Source organism: Carlito syrichta, unplaced genomic scaffold (genome assembly GCF_000164805.1).
Source record: "Carlito syrichta isolate Samal-C Ts95f unplaced genomic scaffold, Tarsius_syrichta-2.0.1 Scaffold304431, whole genome shotgun sequence".
Taxonomy (NCBI): domain Eukaryota; kingdom Metazoa; phylum Chordata; class Mammalia; order Primates; family Tarsiidae; genus Carlito; species Carlito syrichta.
Genome location: NW_007248527.1, coordinates 440982 through 467262, shown reverse-complemented (window position 1 = coordinate 467262; position 26281 = coordinate 440982). Strand labels below are relative to the sequence as shown.

Below are 26281 nucleotides of genomic sequence, written 5' to 3'. Positions count from 1 at the left end.
CGGGGGGGGGGGGGGGGGGGGGGACAGTGCTTCTTGCAGTTCCTACAAGGCATCTTCCTGGGGTAGAGAAGGAAACTGTTGCTTCATTCTGAAGGCACATTCTGGTGATGCACTGCATGCGCAGCCTGCCTAGATCAAGTAGAAGGTTAACAGGCTCTCCCCTGCCCCAGCCCCAGGGCAGATGAGATGGACGAATCACCACTGAGAGAGGGTACCACCTTACGGTCCACCCGGGTTGCCGCCCTTTGGGAGGTATCGGCAGGGTCCGCCCCTCTCCGCTCCGTCTGCCTTGACTGATTTTCTTGGGCTAGTGTAACAGAACTGATGCAGACCTGGCTACTTTGGTGGGACTGGGAGTACCCACGGGAGAGAAGAGCCAGTGTGCTTGGTCTTACATACTTCACTGAGCTCTTAACACTTTGGGCCCAGCCTGCCAAGGGTCACCCTTTCCCCAAACGAGCAGAATCTAGAATAGGGGGATACTTTGTTATTTTGCTTTGTAATCCATTTTATGAAAATACATTTACATTCAATAAAATCCACAGATTTTTAAGGATACCCTGCCTGTTGCCACCTTCCCTTCTGGATGCACCACCTTGGAGTTTTCTGTGAGCCAGGAGAGTTCCTACCAGCCCCTAAGTCCGTCTTAGACTCTTTGCCGAGGCAGCCACCCATCTGCTTTCTGTCCACCAGCTGACTTTCATTTGTTACAACACTTCATGTTAAGGGATTATATAGTGTGTATTGGTATCTGGCTCAATGTGATAATTTTGAGATTCTTCCATATTGTTGGGTGTATCAGGCTTTTTCCATTTTTATTTCTGAGTCGTGTCTCATTGTCTCATATAAAACGACTTGTTTGTCCTTGCCTCAGTTGGTGGACGCTGGGTTGTTTCCAGTTTTTGGCTTTGGTGGAAACAATGTAGCTATGCACGTGTGTGTACAAGTATTTTTGTAAACAAAAGCTTTCTTTTTCTTTTCTAAAAATAGCTTTGAGATGAATATTCGGGGTCAAATGGTAATTGCTTGTTTAACTTTGTAGTGGTCTTCCAAAGTGGTTGTTCCATTTCACCTTCTGCTAGCAATGTGTGAGGGTTCTGGTTGCTCCACATTCTTGTCCTTCTCTTGGACCTCTTAGTCTTTTAAATTTTAGCCACTATACTGTGTATGAAATGACATCCCCTTGTGGTTTTACTTTGTATGTCGGCAAAGATTAATGATGTAAAACTTATTTTCATGTGCAAAATGTCATTTTACATCCTTCGTGTGTATGAAGTGTCCCTTCAAGTCTTTTGCCCATTTTGTGCCTCGAGTTTTTAAATGATTGATTTGTAGGAATTCTTTACATATTGCGGAACTAAGTCTTTTGCCAGATATATGCATCATGCATATTTTCTCCCAGACTTTGACTTGCCTTTACTTTTCTTCATTGTGTGTGTGTGTGTGTGTGTGTGTGTGTGTGTGTGTGTGTGTGTGTGTGTGTATGATGGTGGGGGGATCTTTGATCTCTGGACTTGTAAGACTTGTTCCAACAGCAATGAATGTTGAGATCTTCAGTAACTGAAATGAATTTCTGGGATGGTTTCCATTGGAATTGGGGCCTGGGGTCGAGTTGACTCTAAGTGACTGAGGCCAGTGGTGGCAGGCTGATGGTTTATCAGGTCAAGGAAGACAGCCCCTTGGGGAGTCCCAAATATATCTGAGGTGGTGGGGAAGGGAATGGTGCAACTTTGCAGGAGAGTACAGTTACTGCATGAGCTGGTGAAGAATTAACAGTGGTCTCAATGGAACCTTACTGTTGCCTAGAATACAAGGCTTGGGGGATGTTGATTTTCCTAAGCCTCTCTCTTCAACATCTGAGGGGTAGGTGCTTTGCAAACATTTTGCTCAATCCCCTCAACAAGGAAATGAGCTGAGGCCTAGCGAGATGGAACCAGTTGTTCATAATCCCACCAGGTGGCAAGAGGCGGAGTGGAGATTGAGTCTGTGATGGTTCTGCTCTGGGTTCTGCATTCTGCACTGACTTCCTGGTACCAGGCCTGGGCCTTGTGTGTGCCCATGGCAGCTGTACTGAGCAATTTTAACCCTCTCTATAGACGAGTTTACAAACAATTGTCATCATACCGTCACGTCATCCTTTCCTTCTAGGCTCCATATTCTTGGTCTCTTAAAACCAAGTTCTGGGTGGTGTGCTTTCTGGACTCCTTGCCCTTCTCATAGGCCTGCTGTGATCCAGCTCTGGCTTCTCCACTGAGATGCCTGGAGATGAACACCATCTATCTGGACATACCGCCGCTATGAGCGATACCCTGCACACGGTGGGCTTTTGCTCTGGAGTCCCAGGGAGAGGCAAAGACCATACTCACCTTCCCAGCTGGTCACCTCACCACTTACCATACTCACCTTCCCAGCTGGTCACCTCACCACTTCACTCCCCAGTGGTCTATTGAGCGTGGCTTCTGGAGCACGAAGGCATCAGGGTGAGCAGGGGCTGCAGCCTAGGAGTCCTCTGGGCCCCCACTCCTTTGTGGCTTCCATTTTCGTGGATCTCACAGGCAGCATAAAATAAACACGAGGTTGACATGAATATAAATTGTGTAAGTTTCTCTGATAGAAATAACTAAGGGCGTTATGACACAGAGAAATGGGAGCATCCTACAAAAGATAGGGCGATCAGAGAAACTGACACCTGAGCTGTAACCCAAAGCCTGAGGGTTCTCTAGGCAGGAGCAGAGCGTTTCAGGCAGGAGGTCCATTTGGGAGACAGCAGGTTAGAGATGCCCCCTTGGCTATTCCGGAGTGGACACCACTGAAACTGTAAACAGTGTACATCTGGAAGGTCTGGGCTAGAGATTTCACTGTAAGAGTCACCAGCTCGGAGCTGGCCTCGAGTGCCCTGGGCTTGGATGAGAGCCCGGGAGTGAGTTTGGAGAGGGGGTGAGCATAGGGCCCAGGTTGCCTCCGCCGGCCTCTTTTAAGAAGTTGAACAGACAAGGAGCAAGTGGAGGAACAGCCTGTGAAGCAGAAAGAGGGGCGGAGCAGGTGTCGTCACGGCCACAAGCAATGCCCGCCCCGCCGGGACCAGGCGCTCAGAAGAAGCGCTCGCCTGGGTCACCCGCCCTCACGGGCTTAACTCCCGAGATGGGTCCCATCTTTCCTGGCACATTCCTTGGCCAGTTCCCCCCCCCAGTTCTGTCCCCAGACCTTCTGCAGTTGTGTGGCCCACTCTTGGCCGTATGTTTTCTGAGAAACATGAGATGGGATTCCAGAGAGTTCGTTTGTTTTTAACTTCAGAGGAAGAATCAGCCACGACCTGTCCCTTCAGGGATCTCGCCCCTGAGCTGGACCCTTGAGGGAACAAGGGATAGAGCTGCTTTCCTTCTGGCCCTCACTCCTCATCTGCTTGGCTAATGCTCCTCCCAGTTCTTTCCTCAAGTGCATCTTGTTTAAGAGCTTTTTGGTGGGAGACAAGTGTCAGATTCCCCTGATTTGAAAGCTTCTCTCCATGTCTTCACACTTACAAATTTTTAAGAATCTATTATCTACAGAATCTGTACACCACTTTCATGAACAAGATGTGGGAGGTTTTCATCAGCAGGTAGATGAGAGCTAGACATTAAGAATGTAGATCAGTTATACTGTCCCCCACCGCATAAGGACATCACCATAAGACCCAGAAGCATGTGCCAATTGATACCAAAAGGCAGCTAAGTAGCAGTGAACAACCCATGGGATCCCTCCACACCCAACGTGGAGTCAACGACCATGGAAAGCAGTTTATCCTGAAATACTCTCTCTACCCACAGATCCTGATGGTCTGAACTTGGGAACAAGTGCTTTAACCTTGAAAGATTAAAATATTTTCATGCAATCAGTAAATTCTGTTATTAAATGTTACAGCAGCTAAATTAAACGATAAGAATAACTAGTATTTTGAAATTCTGAACATCTTGTAATTAGAGCAGCCTTTAAAAAATATTCTAAGTTAGGGCACATTAGAATGTATTCCACAACATGGAGACAGCCTGACAAAGAAACATTATTCTTAGATTTACAATTAATTACCCTTATGTCTATACCTTGCATTCAATTTGCATATCTTAAAAGTGCTGTAAATTCCCCAGGACTCCTTGTTATTTAAGATCATTCCGCTTAGTAAAAGTTTCTTCCATGATAACTTTCTCTTGATTATGGAGTTGTGAGGTCAGTAAATCTACTTTGCTCTCCAATGTTATAATTTTTCTTTTTTTGTGTGTGTTTTTCATTATTTGGCTCCTTGTTCCTTCTGCCCTCTCATTTATTATTCCCCAAAGAACCAACCGATAGAGAAGCTGGCTGGAAGACTAAGTGAGTGGTCAGAGTCTGAGATGTTATCTTTTCCCCACTGTGCATGGGTACTGGGTGTCTGACATGTTCTATACATCTTTCTGGTGCCAACCTCATTAAACAAATACAACTTGATGTATAGCTCTCAAGGAATGAAATTCTATGCAATGGATTTGTGGGGGCAAGAATATCACATCTCCCCCACCCCCGGCTCTCTCTTTCCCTTTCTTTCTGAGCCCCTCACTCCAAAGTGAGCTGGTTCATTGTGATTTCTTAATGTCGTTTTAAAGGGTCATCCCCAATTTCATAACCTTTCATCTAACTGAGTTTTTAGGCTCACTATGTTATATTTTTAAAAGATTGCGTTGAAGTCCCTAAATTATTCATAAAGAGCCATTAGCCCTATATAAAGTAGTATATATTTTGCAGAATGCCGTTAAGTGTGTTTACCTTGAGCAGAGAAGCATGTGGTATGTTCTGGAATCCACACTCATCTGCTGCCACATGTACGCTGGAACATCTTATGCTTTCAGAGCTGATTCCTTATAAATGTGCTCTATGAGGAACTGTCTGTGGGAAACTGTAGCCTCTAAGGAGGAGGACATGGAACACTTTTGCAGGACTGTAAGTATCCGTTGGAGTCTGGCACAAACCATTTAAAGGATTTTAAAAAAAGAAATGAATGCTTTGACAAAAAGCAACCTGAAGTTTAATAAGACCACGTTTTGGTCTTAACAAAATTAGACCACAGCTCTCACCACTGGGTAGATTTTGAGTTGCTGTTTTTTGTTCTGTTTTGGTTCTTAAATGTATTTTATATTGTGATCATTTACTAAACCTAGGCTAATACTCCACTTTGAAACAGAGCTGACTGTGTCATAAATGAGTAAGTGGTACCATGCAATGTCGATTTTGTCTTACTTAGGAGAACGGGTTCTGAAAACCACAACTGGTATATGAGAGCACAGTCTTCGTGCTTTTGGAGAAATGAAGAGGAAAGAGGCTCCCTTCCCCCTTTAATTTTATTTTAAGCACGTCCAGGTAATTTCCCATGGCTTCCTCTTCTCACTTACTAATTGGCAGTTTATTAAAGCAATTTTTAAGAAAGTTAATACCATTGTCATTCCTCCATTACAGTTCCCAGAGAACCGAGTGCTGAGGAATGTCAGGGAGAACACAGCTAGCCAGGAAGACGTGGTCCTGGCTTGAATATGCCATGCGTGGAGGCATGGAGGGTGGTAAGGTCCCCTACCCCCAAAGAGTATGACACTGGCTGAGAAAACAGGGGCCTCACCTCCCTCTCAAACTGTCTTCCTCCTCTCTCCCTTCCCTCACACCAGGTATCTTTTTACTCCTTTGGGGAGGTGGGTGGATGAAAAACTCTCCTATAAATTTATTAATATCTGACAGTGACGTGCTTCCTGACAATTCAATGTGTACGTGAGTTTTCGTGATTTCAGAAAGCCCGTTTATCCTGGCTTTCGATGGTCCGAATGCAAGTGAATGTAAAAGGTGCTCTCTCCCTGCGCTGATTATAATACAATCATTCTATTAAAATCATTTTAAAAACCTTCCAAAAATTCAAATAATGCTTTCCCAAAAAATATAAGGCTACACCTCAGATTAACTGTCCTAGAATACCTTGGCAAAAGTATCCAAGTAGCAAGAGTTTTCCTAGTCTTATGTCCTATATACATCTGTTAAATTACTCTGAGATCTCATTAAATAAAGCTAATGTACTTGTAAAACAGTAGGGAGAGACAGTTTATCATTGTAACTGTTAGAGAGAGCCATTCGGGTAGGGAGGGAGCCAAGAAGACTAGGTATATGCTGGTCAGTGTAGATGTTTCTAAGTCATAAATCTTGTCCCTTTCCCGCCTAGTTATTGTGTATTTCTTTAGGTGAGAGATTGATTGTAGCAGCTGAAGATGAATTTGCGCATAGTCTCTTTCTTCTTCTTCTTCTTCTTCTTTTTTTTTCATCCTCCTGATGTTTCGCCAAGGTGATAATGCTTTTTCTCCCCCCTGCAACCATTTGTTTCAGATTAAAAGCATAAAATGGCACAAAGAAACATGGGAAGGTTGGTCTCTGTGGTCAGGCAAACATGAGGGCATGAAGATGTATAATGTCCCACACGGGAGGAAGCCCTCACGGGGCCGCTCAGGATTTATAACAGGCTCACCTGAAGGAGAAACAGGGGCACTTACACCATCAGATACCTGGAAGGGAACTGTCATTTCCTCGCGGAGGAATTTTCAAGCAGATGGTAAAAGGGGTTTAATTTGAAAACACGGAAACATTGTGTACGCTCAAAACCATGACAATTGCAGTTTTATTGTCTCCACTCAGGAAAATGCCTGGATCATCTTGGGGCCCGAATGGGGAGAAAAGGTGCTTTTCATGAATATATATAGATGCTGAATTTATAAGGATCAATATAGTCACCAAATGTTGTACAACATGTCAGGATATCATAAAAAGCAGGCAGTTCTACATAAAATACCAGCTTAATCTTGGAGATTTTAAAGCCTCATTAAAATGTGGATAAAGTCCATATATGGAAAGGCAGCCTTCAAAAGGTTGAAGTTATATATCTGTAGGGCTGGGATTGTAACCGCCACTTCTGAATGTCAGTGGCCTCGTGGCTCACCCTGGGTGGTGTCCGGAGGCTTCAGGCTGGGGAGTATCCAGGTCAGGGACAAGCGACGGGTTGGAGTACTGTGTGGTTAGGACTGATGGCCTTCCCATGCTTTGGGATTCCCCAGGCCTTTTGGAGACAATAGATTTCATTCTAGAAGCCAAAAGGGACGAGTGGAGTCCTGCACTCTTTGGCAATCTGACACATTCGTGGATTTCATTATTTTTGTAAACTGGTGGTGGCTCCCTCTGCAGCAGATTGTTGGCCAGGAGGGACTCTTGCAGGGTCTGGGTGACTTGAGGGGGAGACATGGAGACTCTCTGTTGTCATCTCTGGGGCAGGGAGAGACTTGCTTACTGAGCTGCTCCCTTGATGTCCCCCTCGCAACCTGGGGGAGGTGTTGGCGGGGGAGTCCTTCATTGGAAACTGTCCATGCAAAGCAGACGAGGCTCCTGCTCCTGGCTCTGACCTTCTCTCCTGGTTTAAACCACAGCTTCCAATGGATGCTACTCCCCTTCCCGACTACAACAAACCGTCTCCCTGGAGCACAGCTGGGTTTGCACCCGTCCTGGAATTCTGGGTGGTTTTGTCTCATTTGCTGGTTTTCCTGGAGAAACTTTGAAAGTCAAGCCGATACTTTTATCCTGACCTTTCTGCAACACTGGCCCATATTCACCGCTTGTCAGCAGCACACGTTGGCCAGGAATCATCTGTCACTGCCAGCCGTCACTCCATCGCCATTCCCATCAGCCCCATTACCGGGGATCAGGAGCGCACGGAGCCCTGCGTCGGAAGGATCATTAAACTCGAGGCTCCCAGGTAGCACAGGTAGTCCAGGTGGCCTGTTGTTATTTATAATAAAGGAAAGCACAGCAGAAGCACCTGACGGTGGCCCAGGAGGCCGGCAGAGGACGCCTGAGCAGTGTCATCGCTGAAGGACAGTTAAAAGCGGACTCTTCCTCCCTCACTGTAAGCAAAGAGGATTTATTGAACATCTGTTCTGTACATGGCCGGGAAGATTGATTAATTTAATTGCTCACACTTTGCTTAAGTAACATTTGAATACTTAATGTCAAGTTTGAAGGATATTCCAACGTTTGCCTGCACACCTTCTTAGAGTTGCAGAAGGAGCTCGGGAAGGGAGTGGGAGCGTGTGACCGTCTGGAGCTCCTTCCAAATTCCTCTTCTTCGAGAGCCTGTAGGAGTTGCCAGTGGGAAAAGCTGCCTCTCTTCATAAAAGCAACTAGTTACTTTTCACATTCTCCCATTGTGATAAATCATTAATGTAATGAGGCTGGATCTTCTTCACTGAGTGGTGGTAATTTTCCCTCTGGTATCAACTATAGAGACAGTTGAGCATATTATATATTTCTGTACCCTTTAACATAATACCGTAATCGTATGAAAGTACCAGATGAGTTAAAGCTGTAATAATTTATTGCAGGCTACAGCCAGGCAGCATATTTAGAAGGAACTCCTGAAAGTTCTACAGAAAACCAGCCTTTAAATGGTTCTCAGCTCGTCAACACCTGCCCTTTCTCTTGTCGGTTGGTTTTTCCTCATTTTAGGTGTCACTCTCATCCAGCTTAGAGGAAGAGGTGCCTGGGACACGTGAGCTCTTTCTTTAACAAAACTTTATCTTGAGAGGGCTTAGGGAAATCTGTGAGTCTCATGCATTGAAACGATAACCTCTGGGCCCCAAGTTGAAAATCAATGTGTTCTAGGTACACCCAGACCAGAGCATAGAAGTTAGCATTGTAAATGCCTTCCTCAAAGACTTTCTCCCCTCTCTCCCCAATTTTTAAACATTTATTGTGGAATTCCACTTACAAAAAAAAAGAGAGAATTACACCCAGTTTTCCATGAACGTATCTTCAGTGGGAATGATGCTAACGGGGAAATAGAAAAGTACAGGGATCTGAATTTGGCTTAAAAATAACTGAAAAAGGTTCTTATTTATTTATTAAAAAAAGCCTCTCTATTCTTTTTAGGAACCCCATTGATTCATTTATCCATTAAATATCTTTGCATGCATTCACACATTCATGTATTCACTCAACAACCATTTCTCGGCTCCTTCTAAAATAGAGAACGTTGCTATTTTGTGGGAGGCATCTTTTAGGATTTGATATTAAGAGAGGCTTTCCAGCTTAGTTCTGAAATGGAGGAAGACAGGGCGGGGGTGAGTAATGATGAGGAGGGAGGTGGATATTCACCTCCGGCTAGAAAATGGCAGCAGCCTTGCATTTCCTATCGTCAGAGATTCTGTATTTGACATGCTCACAAAAAATGCTGACATGTGGGAGGGCTGAGACCTAGGAGACTGCACTCATTTGCTACCCAGAACCAGAGAAAAAAAGAAAATCAGAAACCAGAAGGTCTGGGAAGGACTTCCCCAACTGACGGAGCTCTGGGTTCCAGGGAGAGTTCATAACAGGGCATGACCAGGTTGTCAGGAACCCTGCAAGCCAAAATGATTCTTAGCAAAGGCTCGTCTTCGGTCACATCTGAAAGTCAGCTGTGGCACGGGGCGGTTTCTTTGAGGGATGCCTGTCTGTCCCCCACCCTGACCGCACACAATCCATTCCGCACCGGGCCTGAGACTGTCAAGGCCGGAGCCAGGTGCCTGGACTACGCGTATCCTTCTCCATCAGTCATACTGCAGGGAGCAGACAATTAATTCTGGAGCAAAATTGAAAGTCAGAGGCAGAGTCTGAAAGAACAGAATGACAATAATAAAGTGCCCCAGCCTCGCATTAATCTCCCTCACTTCAGGCCTGTCACAGCCGGCCTGGCTGTGACTAATGCCAAGCTTTGCATACAGTGGTCACAGACACGAGCAGCATGCTCCCTTTACAGCGCCCGCGATGCGCTTTGTTGGGTTTTTGACTCTTGTGGAATCACTGAAAAAACATCGCCGCTGGTCATAGGTAAGGGGACAGAGTTCCTCTATCATGCACCTGGTGACGGATGCCTTGGCTTGGGAACCTGCGGAAGGAGCAGTGAACAGCCTCTCTTTCTCTCTGAATATGTATTTTCCTTCTCTTTTCTACTTTTCTGGCTCCCATTCCTTATTTCTACCATCTTGGTTTCCGTTCTTACCATACTTGATTCTTCCACCTCTTCCTATTGGTCCCTGTGGTCTCTGTCGTTGCTTTTCCCAAAAGAGCCTCTGTCATCTGATTCTGTCTAAGAAAGGCAGGTTGGAGGGATTAGTTCAAGTGTGCCTGAGCGTGCAGGTCTGGGGTAGAGTGGAGGAGGGTGGATATTCACAGATACATCTACAACAAATAATTGGGATTGGATTAGCTTCTATGGGGAGCTTTGAAGAAATTCATATGGGAAGTGGTGACATGTTGGCTAAAGGTGCAGCCGGACCTCATATGGCCACAGGACCACAGGACTCGAAAGCCTTCCGGAATTTCATGGCCCCAACTGGTGAGCTGGGAGAAAGCAGCTGAGATGATTAATCAAGTGCAGGATCAGTGAACACCTAAACAAATCTAACCCACCATTGGAAAGGAAAAATGAGTTCTCTAACGGGGAATCATGCCTCCCTGATTCGATTGAGTTTTTCTGAGTAAAAGAAAGGGAAATTTAGGAAGCAGCATCCCGGCAGATTTCACAGAGCTGTGTGACATTTTCCTTCCAAAAATTGTTAGAAACCGTGGCGCTGGGGGCATCTTCACTGAAATACATTTGTTTTGGGGACAGAAAACAAGAGTTAGGATTGGAATGTGATTTCTTAGAGGCAGAGTTCCATTTCTCCAGGGAGTGTCCTGCTGAGCTTATGGGAAGGGCTATGAGAAAATCTCCCAAAGTGAGCAAGCAGCAAAGAGGTGGATGGACATCTGGGGTGAAAATGCCCAGGGATGTGGTGAGGGAGGAAGTGTCTGGCAAAGAGACTGCTTCTGAAAGTCACCCACTTGTTCTTGTGATGCGGCCACAAGAGACAACAGAACAAAACCAAAGGCATGTCACCTCTACCAAACCTGGGGCACGTCCGTCTTCTCTGGGGCACGTCCGTCTTCTCCCAGGATTGGCTGCTGTGGATGAAGGTGGTACCCAGGGAGGGCACCTTCTGTTTGGACGGAGTCTGCCGCAGACGGGACAATGGATGTAGCCCCAGTGACCACTGCCGTCACGCCAGGTGCACCTATGCCTCTTCATCTTCATGAGACTCTCAGAGCTGGCCCGGAGGGATGGTGCAGCCTGGCTAGAGCCCCCGTGTGCTGCTTCCTCCCAAATCCTTTTTTCCCCATCCTCTGTCTTCTGCTGTTCCCGGATGCCTCACCAGCCAGACGTCATCTTAGACTGGACACACTGGGGACTGCTCTGCTCAGCTATTTTTTGCAATTTTCCAGACTCTATCTGGGCTCCCTCTCTCGGCTTCCATCCAGCCCACCCATGCCTTCCGTGGGAGAAGAAGACAGTGCAGGCTGCTCTGGGCCTTGGATGGCAACAACCTGAGTTTGTTTTCACCATTCCCCTTCCTGTGTCTTGCCCTCCCCCGGCTTTCTTCATATAACAGACCCTTTCCCACACTTGTTCCTGTCAGGCCTGGCTCTCCACAGCCATCAAGAAACCAGAGCGCTGGGCTCGGTGGCTCAGCCTGTCATCCCGCGCCTTTGGGAGGCTGAGGTGAGTGGATGGCCTGAGCCCGCAGGTTCGAGACCCACCTGGGCAGTGAGACCTCATCTCTACAATAAATCAAAAAATCAGCCGGGCATGATAACGCATGCCTGTAATTTCGGCTACTTGGAAGGCTGAGGTGGAAGGATCACCGGAGCCCAGTGGGTCGAGGCTGTGGTGGCCGGGAGCAGCCACTGCACTCCAGTCTGGGCGACCGAGTGAGACTCCAACTCAAAAAAAAAAAAAAGAAAGAAAGAAACCTGCGCGATGCTGGTGAAAAGGTTTAAGACCACATTTGCCACAGCAAATTCTTTGACCAATATTGGGCACCTCTTTCACCAAAATAACTTGCTTAATAGACATTTAGAGATGCCACGTAAGCAAAGTCAAACACATGGCTCATTACAAGACTTAGCAGAACCTTTTTTTTTTTGAGTCGGAGTCTCACTCTGTCACCCAGACTGGAGTGCAGTGCAGCCTCCACCAGCTGGGCTCCAGCGATCCTTCCACCTCAGCCTTCCAAGTAGCTGGAACTACAGGCGCGCGCTACCACACCTGGCTAATTTTTTTTATTTATTGTAGAGATGAGGTCTCGCCAAGTTGCCCAGGCGGGTCTCGAACCCGCGGGCTCAGGCCATTCCCTCACCACGACCTCCCAAGGCGCAGGATTACAGGCTGAGCCACCGAGCCCAGCCAGCAGAACCTTTAATTTGCCAGCATACTCAGCGATTTCATGGAATCAAAAATTTTTATAATTCCTTTCTCAAACTCCTTTGAACACTGAGTTTCTTGGTACTTGTCTTAGTTACATGACTAGCAGACACCGTTTAGCCTGTCCTCTTGCTGAAGGTGTTCCTTTTTCTATGCTGCAGGAGGGAACGCCAAAGGGGAAACAAATCATTTAATTCCCCAAAGAGCAGACTGGAGAATCTAATTCTAACCAGGAACCCGAAGATGTAGGTTCTGGTTCCGGTTTCACAACTTGTCTGCTGGTGGGGCCCAGGGGAACTGCTCCTCCTCTCTGGACCTGTCTTCCTCTCTCTAGTGGATGGAGTTGGACATGTCAGTCCCTGCGTCCTTCAAACCACACAACCTGTGATTTCTTGTACCTGTCAATCTCCTCTCATCACCCTCCCTACTTTCAGCCATCCTTTTACCCCAGGGAACGAGCCAACTTTCTGAATGAATACATTTGGCAGACTGGGGCTACAAGTTGATGAGAAAAGGCACGTTCCTTCACTCCAGCCGGGCACCCACTCCAGCCGGGCACCCACTCCAGCCAGCATGAGCTCACACCTCTTAGACCTGCCGGTTCATTAACATTGCAAAAGACTTGATGGACTTGGGGGAATTGTGCAACATTGATTTTATTGTCGTCTTTTTGCGCAAGCAGTAAATAGGCTTACATTTTAGGTACAGAGTAATTATTCCCGAAAAGCAAGACATCAAAACAAAGTTTATAGCTAGCAGCCCAACATTTGGACAGGAGCTGTGTGGAGGTCCCAGAGATGTCTTGGAGTTACTGAAAAGGTTACAGGTCAGTGTGCTGTGCAGGCAGCAGGGAGATGCCAGGGTGGCCCTGCCATGGGGCATGATGTGGGAAGCAGGGATCCTGGGAGGGTCCCTGCACCAGCTGATGTGCTGGGGGAGATCCTGGGGGCATTCTTTCCCTGTCCAGGGTTAAACTCGCTTCTTTTGCTAATGCCACAGGGAGAATATGTGGCATGAGCACACCTATTATTGTTACCTCCTTGGATCTTTGCTCTGCAGAATCAGAACACGCAGACACAGGGAGTTCAGCCACCTCTCAGTCCTCTGCTGGGGTCTGCAGGGTGAGGTATACAACAGAGTCTACAGGTGGACCAGCAGGGAACTGAACGGCTTGTACCCCTGGCCTCTGAGGAGGGCTCTTTTCAGGCATCTGACTTATCCCAAATCAAAGAGATTCCTCAGGCTTTGATCAAAGGACACAATGGCTCTGTGTGCTGGGAGGCCACCCATGACAATGAGGCCATGTCTTGGGCTTGGCAGATGGCTGGCATTGTCCTTCTGCTGTGTTGACAGCAACAGGCTTATGCTATAGGTCTTCGTATGGCAGGCCCTGATTGAGGGTGACCTCTGTGTGCTGGGCCAAGCCTCTGGAAAGCCCTTCTGATTGCTTTCCCTGGCTGCTGCTCGATCCCAAGTTTCCTGCCTGTTCTAGATCCTGAGCTTGTGTGTCTGTGTGTGGCTGGGGATGCTGAAGTCTTACCTGACCCGCCGAGTAGACTTGAACATAATCCCCAAGCTCAGTTCTTTAGCGTGGACATCCTTCTTCCTCCCAGAAGCAATTCTTTGGGGATTATTTGTTTTTTTCCTGCACATCTTTTGCCTTTCCTCCCCACGGCACTTCCATGTCGGTTGTAGATCTATGCAGTATCTGGCCTCTTTCCAGTCCAAATGTAGAAAAATGTGCATCCGGGCAGTAGTTGGTAGCATCATTTCTGTTTGAATCTGGTATGGGGCAAACACTCATTTAATATCGTATTAAGTAAAAGAGTCATTCCAAGAACACATGTGAAGAAAGCTTCTCAACCTGCTTTCTGTGTCTGACTCAATCTGCTCAGAATCTTCCTTCCCTTTGCCCGACTCCTCCAGTGAGCTCAACAGAGAAATAGCTATACATCAATTGACACCCAAGACAGCTAGAGAAGGCTGTGTCCTGCAGGCATCCTGAGACTCTGCCTTTTGGAAGGGGCTCTCTCAACTGGCAGGGGGGAGCCAGGAACTCCGGGCTCACCCTTGGCCTCGCGTGTTGCTCAGAGGTGCTTCAGCTCCCTGGGGTGCGTGGGCCTTCGTGCCTGCCCCTCCTTCTGCCTGGAAGGATGCTTGTGCCCCTCCCACTTTTTCTTTCCTCCAGGAAGCCTTCTCTATTTGTCTGTCCCCAGACCCATGTACGTTCACCAGACTTCGTCCTTACCAAGAACTCGCCTTATTGTCTTGAGTTTCCCTGTGTCTTTACATCCTGTGCTCTGTGATGGCTCGCGCCCCCTTGTTCCTTCGCTGTTCCCCCCACCTAACACAGGTCAGGACACCTGGAAAGTGTTCCATGAGCATCTGTTCAAGGGACATCAGTTCTGCACATTAAGCTCACGATACTCGACCACGTTCATGGATGTGAGAAAAGAACTCTTGTCAATTGTCCTTGTGAAATCTCTAGCTTCTCCCCTGAGGACTCTCTTGGACAATCTTTGACCTCCACCCCAAGAAATTCTTAGGACGTGCCACAGAAAGAGAGGTTTTGAATATTTATAATAATAATAGTTATGATTATTTAAAATGTCAGCATGAACTTTTTTTCCAAACAAGGTGATTCTTTAGGAGTGCTGAAGAAAACCGGAATGGCTCACCATGAGGACCTCTTGCCCGGAGGCCACTCGGGAGGTCAATGAATTTTAACCAGTGCCACATTTTTAACCAACTACCTACTGGACTGAGGCTGTCACAGCTACTGTGTCTGTGCTCTGCAATGGTGTTCTAGCATCTCCCCGTGAAAACTTCTCTTCCCTGCCCAATGAACAGGGAAGGAGGGAATGCCCACCCCAATGTCACCTTTGGACTCTCCTTGGACTCCACAGGAGTTGTCCTTCTGCCGTCGAGGTTATCTCAGTTCTTCATTCAGCTTGGACCACAGGAGGTGGTTTTCAAGACCATGAGGAGGTCTAGGAGTCTGAAGGCTGAGAGTCTTCCATCTGTGCATGGGTCATGTCGCCAAGCCAAAAGGGGAGCCATCCAACTAGACATTGTCTCCACAAGGCTAGACTGTCAAGAGTGATGACATCATTAGATATGGTTTTCTTTTTATTTCATTAGTTTTCTATTATTTTATTCATATTTTATTTCATAAATTTCACATTGTCATTATTATTCCTAGCACCTGTTTTTGATATTTAGAGGGTCACCTTAGTAGTGAAACATCACAGGTTTATCATCTCTATCTCTGATCTGCCATTTGCTACACATGTGACCTCGGGCAATTTATAATTTCAGCCTCAGTCTCACCATTTGAAAATAAGGAAAATATTAGTCCCTCCTTCCTTAAGAGGTTGCCAGCATTTATTAGGCTAATCAGGCAGAATACTGGGTGGGGCTGCATCCTTCAGCAGGACAGGCCAGGAGGCATGGGCTTGTTCCTTGCATAACTTGGCTTGGGGGTCCTATTTCTGGGTCTTGAGAGCTGGGCTTCTGGTCCTTTGATGTGTCTTGATTTTCCCATAAAGTACCCGAGAAAGGACTGAGTGAGCACACTCTGTGTGTGTGTGAGCACCATTCTAGCTCTCTTCCCAGGCCACGAGAAAGTGAAGTCAGGACACTCGAAATCAGACACCCCATGGTTATTCTTCTTCCTTCAGAAAAAAAAAAAAAAATCACATCGCTCTCCTTTTGTGCCACTGCAAACATTGCGACGTTTTTGGCGGGAAGGGGAAGTTATTTTGTGTATGTGTGAACTAGAATTTTGATAGACAGGATAAGTTGCAATCCAATTCTAAACTATAGATTTTCAAGCAGATTGATGCAACAAATTGTTAGCAAATAGCAGTTTGCAATTTGATGCTAATTAGACATAAGGCAAATATGTGCCATGACAAATTAGCAGCGAACCATACTGCAGAGGATTAGCGAGAGCTGGCACAGCTCGCGCCCGGCTTCGCACACCTCCCTGTCGCCGTCGCCGGCGTCACCGTCGGGGCCTGAGCCAGCCTCGCCTCTCTGTGCGCAGGAAGCTGGAGAGGAGACCAGGAGCATCCCAGGCCAAGTCTCAGAGTGATGCTCGGCGCCTTCACTTTCCACCCGGGCCCGCTGTTGGTCAGCATGTTCGTTCCTGAGAGCTGTAGAAGGTTCTGGGAAGCTCATATGATATACATGTATGTAAAAATATTTACATATTTTTATAAATATAAAAATAATTGCAGAAGAGAAACACAGACAAGCAAAAAAGAAAAGAAAGAGAGAACGAAATAAAAAGAGAAAAGAAAATAAGCTAAAAGGTAACTACTGCTAGCAATTTGGTATTTATGCATTGAAATCTTTGTTTCTGTGAATAAAAATATATAAAATATAGGTATATGCAGATGCATATATTATGTATGTAATTATTATTTAAAGCAAAACGGGCTTCATATATATCCTGTTTACAGCCTTCTTTCCTCACTTAATTTTACATTATGAGTATGTTTCCAAGTCTATAATCACAGATCTACATTTACAAACAATAGTCACATAGTGTTTTTTACTGTGAGTCCACCACCCGTTAGCTCAGTCACCCTATTCCTTTCTGCTTGATACTTAGAGTGTTTGTCGTTTTCTGCAGCTACAAGTACTGCAACATTAGCTGGAATTGAAAATTCATTTCCGTACACATGCGACTTCCTGCAGATGGGGTCCTGGGAGGGCAGGGATGGGGTCACTGCAGAAAATGTGCCTGGATTTCCCTTTCCCTTTTTAAGCCCTGGCAGATCCTGGTCACTTTTTAAATCTTTGCTCATTAGACAGGCTCCAAAAAGGTAACTTGCTCACATTGGTTTGCCTTTGTTTATTAACGAGGTTGATCAATTTCTAGGACTCTTACATCATTCGCAACTGGCCTCTGCAGGGTGTGTCTCAGATTCTCAAATCCCCTACAAACGATCGCTGGAAATTGAATTCATGTTCAAAATTCCATTGCTAACTTTCTCTATTATGGAGACATTCACGAGCCTTCACAGTCAAGGATTCTATGGAGGTAAGGCTAACGGTGTGGCTGTGACCATGCACTGCTTCTCAACTTGCCTGGTCAGAAGTGCCTGCCATGGTCTTCAAATTGGAGGTTCCCTGTCCCACTCCCGATGCTATGGTTAGCCGGCCTGAAGAGGGACCTGGACATCCCCCAGTTAATCTTGTCACTGGGGTGTCTTTGGTGAACATCACTGGAAGGTGGGGAGTGGGAGTAGCACCAGGGACCCTGACTCACTGGTGTCCCTCTCCACTATGGTGACTTACTCTGGGGAGGTGAGGGGGCCAGATCCTGGAGCCATGGGGTAGGAAGGAGACTTTCCAGGAAGGCTTTAACAGAGGAAGAAAGGCAGATACACATGATCTGGGCCCTGGGCCTGCCTTAACCCTGGCATACAATCTAGAGACCTGGATTCAAGTCCTACATCTGGAAGCTACTATTTTTGAGAATTTGAGCAAGGTCCTTACTTCCTCAGAGACTTTGACAGGAGAGGCATAAATAATGCAACACCGGGGATAAAAATGAGTCGGAATATGTGCACCTTCACACCTGAATGAGAATGGCATGCCACCATATGTAATGTACAAGCATGGGTTGCAAACTGACACTCTTACATAAGATTACAGAGTAGAAACCCACCAAGTGCCATGGGGAGGTGTATGGAAGGTGAAGATCTTATTACTGCCAGTAATAAATTTGGAAGCAATATTGTTCTGGTTCACATATGTATAACTATGTGTGTCTATGTCTGTGCTTCCACATATATGAGTAAGCATGATGCCATGTGAGGTTGTGTAGTCACCACTTTAGAGGCCATTACATGTTTATTTTATTTAAAAATTTTTATTGTGATTTAATTAACACCCCAAAAATCCCTTTCTAAAGTGCATTATTTATTGGCCCTAAACATGTCATCTAACTTAAAGCTGTTAATATTATTATCAGAATGCCAGCCTGTTCCAAGACTATTTGTGAAACCCCCTTACTATCTATTGTACTTTGTTCTGTTCCCAAGTTTTATTCAAGAACTCGTACAAAATATTGAGGATAAATGACTTTTAATCCTCATCTTCCTCCTCTTCTTCATCCTGGTTAATTTGGAAGTAACGTAACTCATAACTCTCTGTGCTGTTGGCAGCTATGCGCAACCAATCAGGTAGATTATTCTTCTTCAAATATTTTTTGGTGAGATATTTCAAATACTTCATCAAAAAGGCACCTCGGAAGTCGCAGTGACCTTGCTCTCACTCCTTTCAATGGCCACAACCCCCAACCGAGATTCCCAGCTTTTCCATTCACTTTGATCCTCTCTTGCAAAAACTGCTCAAAATTGGCTGCATCCATGATTCCATCTTCTACAGGGAGGGCGCAATCAAGAGTGAACTTCAGAGGCTGTTTCTTTTTTTTTTTTTGCACCCTTCACCACAAGCTTTTTCATGGGCGCCATGGCAGCAGCGGAGACAGAAAGGGCTATTGTACCTTTAAATAAAAAAATTCACAGTATGATTTAAATAAACAGATAGATAAATATTCATAGCATGACTATCTTTACATTTGAGTATATTAGATGGATATGTATATTTTTAATGTTGGACCATTCTTACTTTCCATGAATTAAACAGACTCAATAATGGATTATTTGCTAATTTTATTATACTGCTGGACATGATTTGTTGAAACATTTTAGGTAGGAGTACTAGAAAATCACAGCTATGACTATAAGAAGGTCAGAATGCTGACTGAACCAGGAGCAGAGTAGTTGGTTTGGAACACAGGGTTTGTGAGAGAGTAGTGGAAGATGACACTGGAACAATAAATTGAGATATGGAGAGTGACACGTTGAATTCTGCATCAAAGATGTCAGTTCTCGATATGTAGATTGTTAATGTTTGAAGTCATGAGAAGAGGTGACAAGCTAAGAATATTTGGAATGAGATGAGAAAGCTCTGATTCGAATTCTGAGAAATGTTCAACTTTTTAAACTCATAAAGATGATGATAAGTATCTATGAGGTTAGAGATACAGGAGGAAAATCCGAAGAGAGCAACAGCCAGGAAAGCAAGAGGAAGAACCTTCATCAATAGAGGGCAAATGAGGTAAGCAATAATTTGGAATTTGTTATCTGCAGATTTTAGATCAGATTAAAAAGAATGAAAGATTTAAGAGATGATGGCAAAGAAGAAACACTAAGGCTATCTTCTTATCATCATGATGATAATTAGCATCATTATTATTATAGTTATTCACACCCAAATTGCTGACATATGATCCAGAAGTTGTATAAAATAATTCAGCCATATTAAAACATTTGCCTATAGGAACACACACACTTATGGGAGCAAAACCAATGAAGTGGGAAAACAGCAGGAAACAACTCAGGAAAACAATGTTTAATTTCTTTCTTAAGCCCTCTAGGGAATTCTCCAGACAGTTTTGAGAGTGATCAATAATGAATGTTGCCATGAATTTATTTTTCTTGCAAATCTTTATTTAAACAGTATGGAATAGGCAATATCCTGCCAGAACTCTGGCCTGCCTGGGCTACTGGAAAGCCCTGAGGCTTGAGGAGTTGGCTACAACGAGAGAATAGCCTTCTCTGTACAATGGATAAGCCAGTCTCTGGCTGCTGTGAGCTTACAATGATGGCATCATGATAAATTGTGCATCTTGTTTTCTGAGTTTTGAGAATCATATGTCAGCAATAAGAGTCAAGTAGGTACGGGTGTGAGTGCTTTCCTCAAAAGGTGTCAAGCAGATTTATATTTAGCCCTATGGTAATATTGTTTTAACTTCCTTGCTTTCAATTGTTTTCTAGGAAAAGAGACTGCTAGAGACCTGTAAATAAGACAGGAGCCAAATAAGATCTGGTGTACAGATACCAGAATGGATCACTGTGGCATTTTATTTTACCCTGGTGGACAATTTTAGTTTCACTTTTTTGAAATATGCACATGGGATGGTGCCACCTATTTGACCTTCAACTTCAAGGCATGTGCCTTGGGAAAAAAAATGAAGAGAATCTTGAATTTATGGATGCGCTGTTGTTCATTACTACAATTGCCCCTTTGCATGTACCTGACAAGTTGTTTACAGATAGCCTAGATCTAAACTTTATACATAAGGCAAGGGAGCATGACCTCTTTTTTATTTTCCTAGTCATAAATTTTGGAAACTAACTGACCCTACTCTAAGACAGTGCACCTTGGGCACTACTTTGCATCTGTCACCTGGATGGTTTGTAAAAATGCAAAATCCTGTCAGGCCCCTACTCCTATCGTAATCATTGTGATTATGTTGGGGTCCAAGAATCTACACTACTGACAAGTTCCTTGTGGAATCAGACATAAGTAATTCTTGGACTAATCTTTATTATTTTTAAAATGTCTGCAGGATCTGTAGTGATGTCCCCTCTTATTCCTGATATAGGAGATAGTCTCTCTCTCTCTCTCTCTCTCCCCCCCAATCTGGCCAGAGAGTAACTGGTTTTACTGATATATTCAAAGAACCAGATTTGAATCTATTAGTTTTCACTATTATTTTTTCTGCTTTTGATTTCATTGATTTCTTCACTTGTTATTTCTTCCCTTCTGATTGTCTTTGGTTTAATTTGTTCTTGTTTTTTCTAGTTTCTTAGAGTGAAAGCTTAGGTTATTAATTTCAGACACTTCTTTCCTGTATGAGCATTTAATGCTATAAATTTCCCTCTAATCTCTATTTTAGTTGTAGCCCATACATTTTATTATGTTGTTTATTCAGTTCAAAATATTTTATGGGATTTTCCTTTACTATTATTTAACTGTGTCTTATACAAAGTATGATTTTTTAAGACAGAATATAGATGTGTATTGTTTTATATTTTTTAATCCACTCTGACAATCTCTGCCTTCTAATCGGAATGTTTAGACCATTTATGAGTAATGTGATTATTGATGCAGTCATGTCTAAATTTACCATCTTGATAATTATTTTCTGTTAGTTTCACCTGCTGTTTTCCCATTCTCCTCTTTTCCTGTCTTTATTCATAGTAATTGAATATGTTTTATGATTCCATTTTGTCTTCTTTGTTGGCTTACAAGCTATAACTCTTTGTTGTGCTATTTTAATGGCTACTTTGGGGTTTATAGTACGTATCTATAACTTATTACAGTCTGTCTTCAGTGATAGTACACCACTTGTCATATGATAGTGACCTCAGAAGCAAGCACTTCCATTTCTACCTTTACCAGCCTTTTTGCAATTGTTATAATACATTTACTCTTATAACATTTTATATATATTATAAACCCCATGATATATTGTTATCATTTTGCTTTAAACAATTATCTTCTAAAATCTTACAAATAAAAAAATTCTTATTTTTTAACCCATATATTTATCATTCTCTTTTTCATTCTTTTGTGCAGATTCTGATTTCTATTTGGTATCATTTTACTTTTTCCTCAAGCATTTTCTCATTAACATTTCTTATGGTACTAGTCTGCTGGTAATAAATTCTTTTTGGGCCAGGCATGGTGGCTCATTCCTGTAATCCCAGCACATTGGGAAGCTGAGGCAGGAGGATTCTCGAGCCCAGGAGTTCAAGGCCAGCCTGGACAACATAGCAAGCCCTTATCGTATAAAATTTTTTTCTGAATAAAAAAAATAACTTCTCTCAGCTTTTGTTGATCTGAAAGGCCATTATTTTACCTTCATTATTCAAAAAAAATAGCTTTACTATGTATAAAACTATAGGTTAGATTTTTATTTCAGTGCTTTAAAGATGTTCCATTGTCTTATGACATGTATTATTTAATGGCAATACTCCGCATTTTATTTTTTTGCATACTTTTAAAGTATAACTCTGCTATCTTTCTGTTTATTTTTCTGTACATGATGTCTTCTGCTGTCTGACTGATTTAGAAATTTTATTTTTATCACTAGCTTAAGCAATTTGGTCATATTTTATCTTGTTGTAATGTTCCTCATTCTTCCTGTGCTTGGATTTTATTGAACTTTTTAATCCATGGGGTTGTGATCGTCATGAAATGTGGAGAAGTTTTAACCACTATGTCTTTAAATATTTTTCTTCCCTCCCTCCATCTGGGACTAATAATACAATAATAGTCCACTGAGCGTTTTCCCCCATCTCCCTGTTTATTTTTCTAGGTTTCATTTTATTTTTTTATTTTTATTTTTTATTATTAATCAGTATTTTTTATTATGGTTTTGTGGGGTACAGTTAAGGGTTAGGTGTACAATGACGTTTCATTCAGGCACCCTGTTGATAAGAGGTGTTTTCCCATCCCCCAACAGATATTTGCTACTGTCAATCCCATCCCCCTCCCCCCCATAGTTTCCCAGTATCTAGGTTTCATTTTAGATCGTTCATGTATTTTTCTACTTCAGTCTAATCTGCTGTCAATAAATCCTGTGTATTTTTTCATTTTACGCATTATTTATCTCTAGAGGTTCAATCTGGGTCTTTAAAAAATATCTTCTATATCTCTCCTTAACATACTCATCCAGTATTTTGTTTTCTTGAGTACATGAAGTGTACTAATAATCACTGTCTTAATATCCTTACCCCTAAACTTTGTTAGGGAGGACAACAGCAGCTGCTAGTCTAGGACCACTATGGCTCCAATACGGAGACAATACTCTTCTAACACTCCACCCAAACCCTGTGTGTTATGGAGTTTTTCTAATCTGGCTGTGATGAAGGTGAATTATTTTTAGTCATATATGATCTTTGATAATTTAAAAATGCGCTCCTTTCTGGTTTTCCTCTGGCTTTGTGTAGTTTCCTCACACAAACAGACTGATCAGAATTGAGGTGAAAAATTAAGAAGAACCCTTTCCATATCTCCAGAACTCGCTTTGTGCAGAAATCTTTTCCTCTGTGTTCTGCCCAGTAGATTCTGGCTTCCTTGGCCTTCTTAAGTTCAATATTTTGTCTCCTTAGCTCAGGGAGCTCACTGAGTTCTGTTGGGATTTCCCTTCCTTGCAGTATAGCCTGGAAACGCTGTAGGAAGTAACCTCAAACTACTGTACGGGTCACCTCATTCATTTGCATTCTCTTGGGGATTACTGTCTGCCTGTTGTCTAGTGTCAGAAATGTATTGTCGAATGCAGATTTTCCAGATCTTTAATTTTTTAGGGCAAGAGGGTAAATTCAGTGTCTGCTACTTCATCATTATCATAAGTGAAAATTACCTTCACTCCTAATTATCAGTGGTCTGATAATTATGCGTCTAGTTTGACAATTATGTTCTTTTTGATATTTAAACATAATTTTTATTTTCATTTTTTGTTAGGCTAATTTTATTATAATTCAAAATCAAATGTAAGTTTAAATATGTTGTTATCCACTCTTAATTTTCTTTATTTTTATAGTCAGCAAAAATTTTATTTATGGTATGCAACATGTTATTTTATAATGTATGTGCATTGTGAAATGGCTACATTTTACCAATGACATATGCATCACTTCACACATACTTAACACTTTTGTGGTGAAACAGTTAAAAATCTACTCTCTTAGCAATTTTCAGGCATATAATATATTGTTATTAACTATAGTCATTATGATGTACAATAGATATCTTGAACTAATTTCTGTCTGACTGAAATGTTGTATACTTTGACCATCTCCCCAACTTGTTTCCCCTTCCATCTCATTTCTTGGCAACCACGATTCTACTATTTGCTTCTATAAGTTTGAATATTTTAGACTTCATGTGTAAGTAAGATCACACTTTATTTGTTTTTATTTGCCTTGGTTATTTCACTTAACATAATGTCCTCCAGGTTCATCCATGTTGTCACAGATGGCAGAGTTTCCAACATTTTTTTAAGGCTGAATACTATTCCATTATGTATATATTCCATATTTTCTTTAGTTTTTTTCATCCACTTATCTGTTGATGAACATAATGATCTATTCATCTATGGGGTTTTTTGTGGTTCCATCCAAAAATTCATCAATTGGGTTTTTTGAGGTTCAATACAAATCTTAGGAATTCTTTCTATCTTTGTCATTGAAATTTCAATAGGGATTACAGTGAATCTGTAGATTGCTTTGATTAGTACGAACATTATTAACAATATTAATTCTCCCAGTTTGTAAACACAGGATAACTTTTCATTCATTTGTGTCTTCTTTAATTTATTTCATTGATGTTTTGTAGCTTTCAATGTATAGACCTTTCACCTCCTTGGTTAAATATATTCATAATTATTTTAATTTTGTAGCTATTGTAAATAGGATTTTTTTTTATTAGTTTGCTGTTAGTGTAGGGAAACACTACTGATTTTTTATGTTGATTTTGTATCCAACTTTACTGAATTTGTTTATTAGTCCTAACAGGATTCTGGAGTCTTTGGGTTTTTCTGTATTTAAAATCATGTCATCTGCCAACAGAGACAATTTCACTTTTTTCTTTCTGATTTTTATGCATTTTATTTATTTATCTTGCCTAATGGCTTTGGCTAGAATTTCCAGTACTGTTTTTTATAGGACTGGTGAGTGTGGGCATCATTATTTTGTCCTTGCTCTCTGAGAAAAAGCTTTCAAACTTTTATCGAGTGTGTCCTGTGTTTCACTCCTTCTATACTTAACTTATTGACTGCTTTTTTTTCAATCATAAAATGATGTTGAATTTTACTAAATACTTTTTCTGCATGTATTAAAAAGGTCACATTGATTTTGTCTTTTATTCTGTTAATGTGGTGTGTCACATTTATTGATTTGCATATGCTGAATCATCCTTGTATCTCAGAAATAAATCTCATTGATCATGGTACATAATCCTTTTAATGTACTTTTGAAACAGGTTGTTAGTATTTTCTTGAGGATTTTTGCATGTAGGCTTATCAAGGACATTGACTTGTAATTGTTTTTCTTGTAGTATCATTGTCTGACTTTCATATTAGGACAATGTTTTTACGATGGACTTGGAAATATTCCCTCTTATATAATTTTTTTTTGTTTTGGTAGAGTTTGAGAAGAATTGGTATTAGTTGTTCTTTACATGTTTAGTAGAATTCAGCAGTTTGTTCATTAGGTCCTGGGATTTTCTTTGATGGGAAACTTTTTATTATTGATTAATTCTCCTCTCATAAGTGATTTATTCAGATTTTATATTTCTTCATTATTTCATCTTGGCATATTGTATGTGTTTAAGAATTTTTCCAGTTCTTCTAGATTATCCAATTTGTTGGCATACAATTGTTCGTAATAGTAACTTATGATCCTTTGTATTCTGTGCTATTAGTTTCAATGTCTTCTATTTTATTTTAGACTTTATTTATTTGAACTCTTCTTGACTAGTCTAAATAAGGGTTTGTCAATTTTATTTTTTTAAAAAACAACACTTAATTATATTGATCTTTTGTATTTTTTCCAGTTAATTTTATTACTTGTGCTCTGATATTTTTTATAGTCTTTCTTCTGTTAATTTTGGACTTAGTTTGTCATTTTTCTAGTTCTTTGAAGTATAATATTAAGTCATTTATATGCAGCCTCTCTCTTTGTTATAGGCATTTGTTGCTATAAACATCTATCTTAGAAATGCTTTTGCTACATTTTAGTATGTTATGTTTTTGTTTTCATTTGCTTCAAGATATTTTTAATATTCCCTTTAATTTCTTATTTGACATCCATTAGTTATTGATGGCTTTCCAGTTTCCCCTGGCTTTCATCGTTCCTCTGTAAAAGTCAGCTGTCAGTCTTTTATTACTACTACTTTTAAGGTAATACTCTTTACTTTCTTTCTTCTCTGGATGCTTTTAAGGATTTTTTTTCTTTGTTACTAGTAGTTAGGCTCTGACGTTCAGAGGTGCAAATTTTAAATATTTATTATACCTAAGGCTTGCAGAGTTTCTTGAATCTTGATTAGATGTATGCCAGTTTATGTTTTATATTGGCAAATTATTTCCTTGGATTATTATTGGCC

At 42.3% G+C, this 26281-nt stretch overlaps 1 long non-coding RNA gene and 1 pseudogene across 1 annotated transcript in view; one reads left to right on the top strand and one right to left on the bottom strand.

Moving 5' to 3' along the window:
- LOC110595798 overlaps positions 1 to 26281 on the top strand; it is a 53103-nt gene that overhangs the window by 5491 nt on the left and 21331 nt on the right. The window lies entirely within an intron of this gene.
- On the bottom strand, positions 18407 to 18795 carry LOC110595797 (annotated as a pseudogene).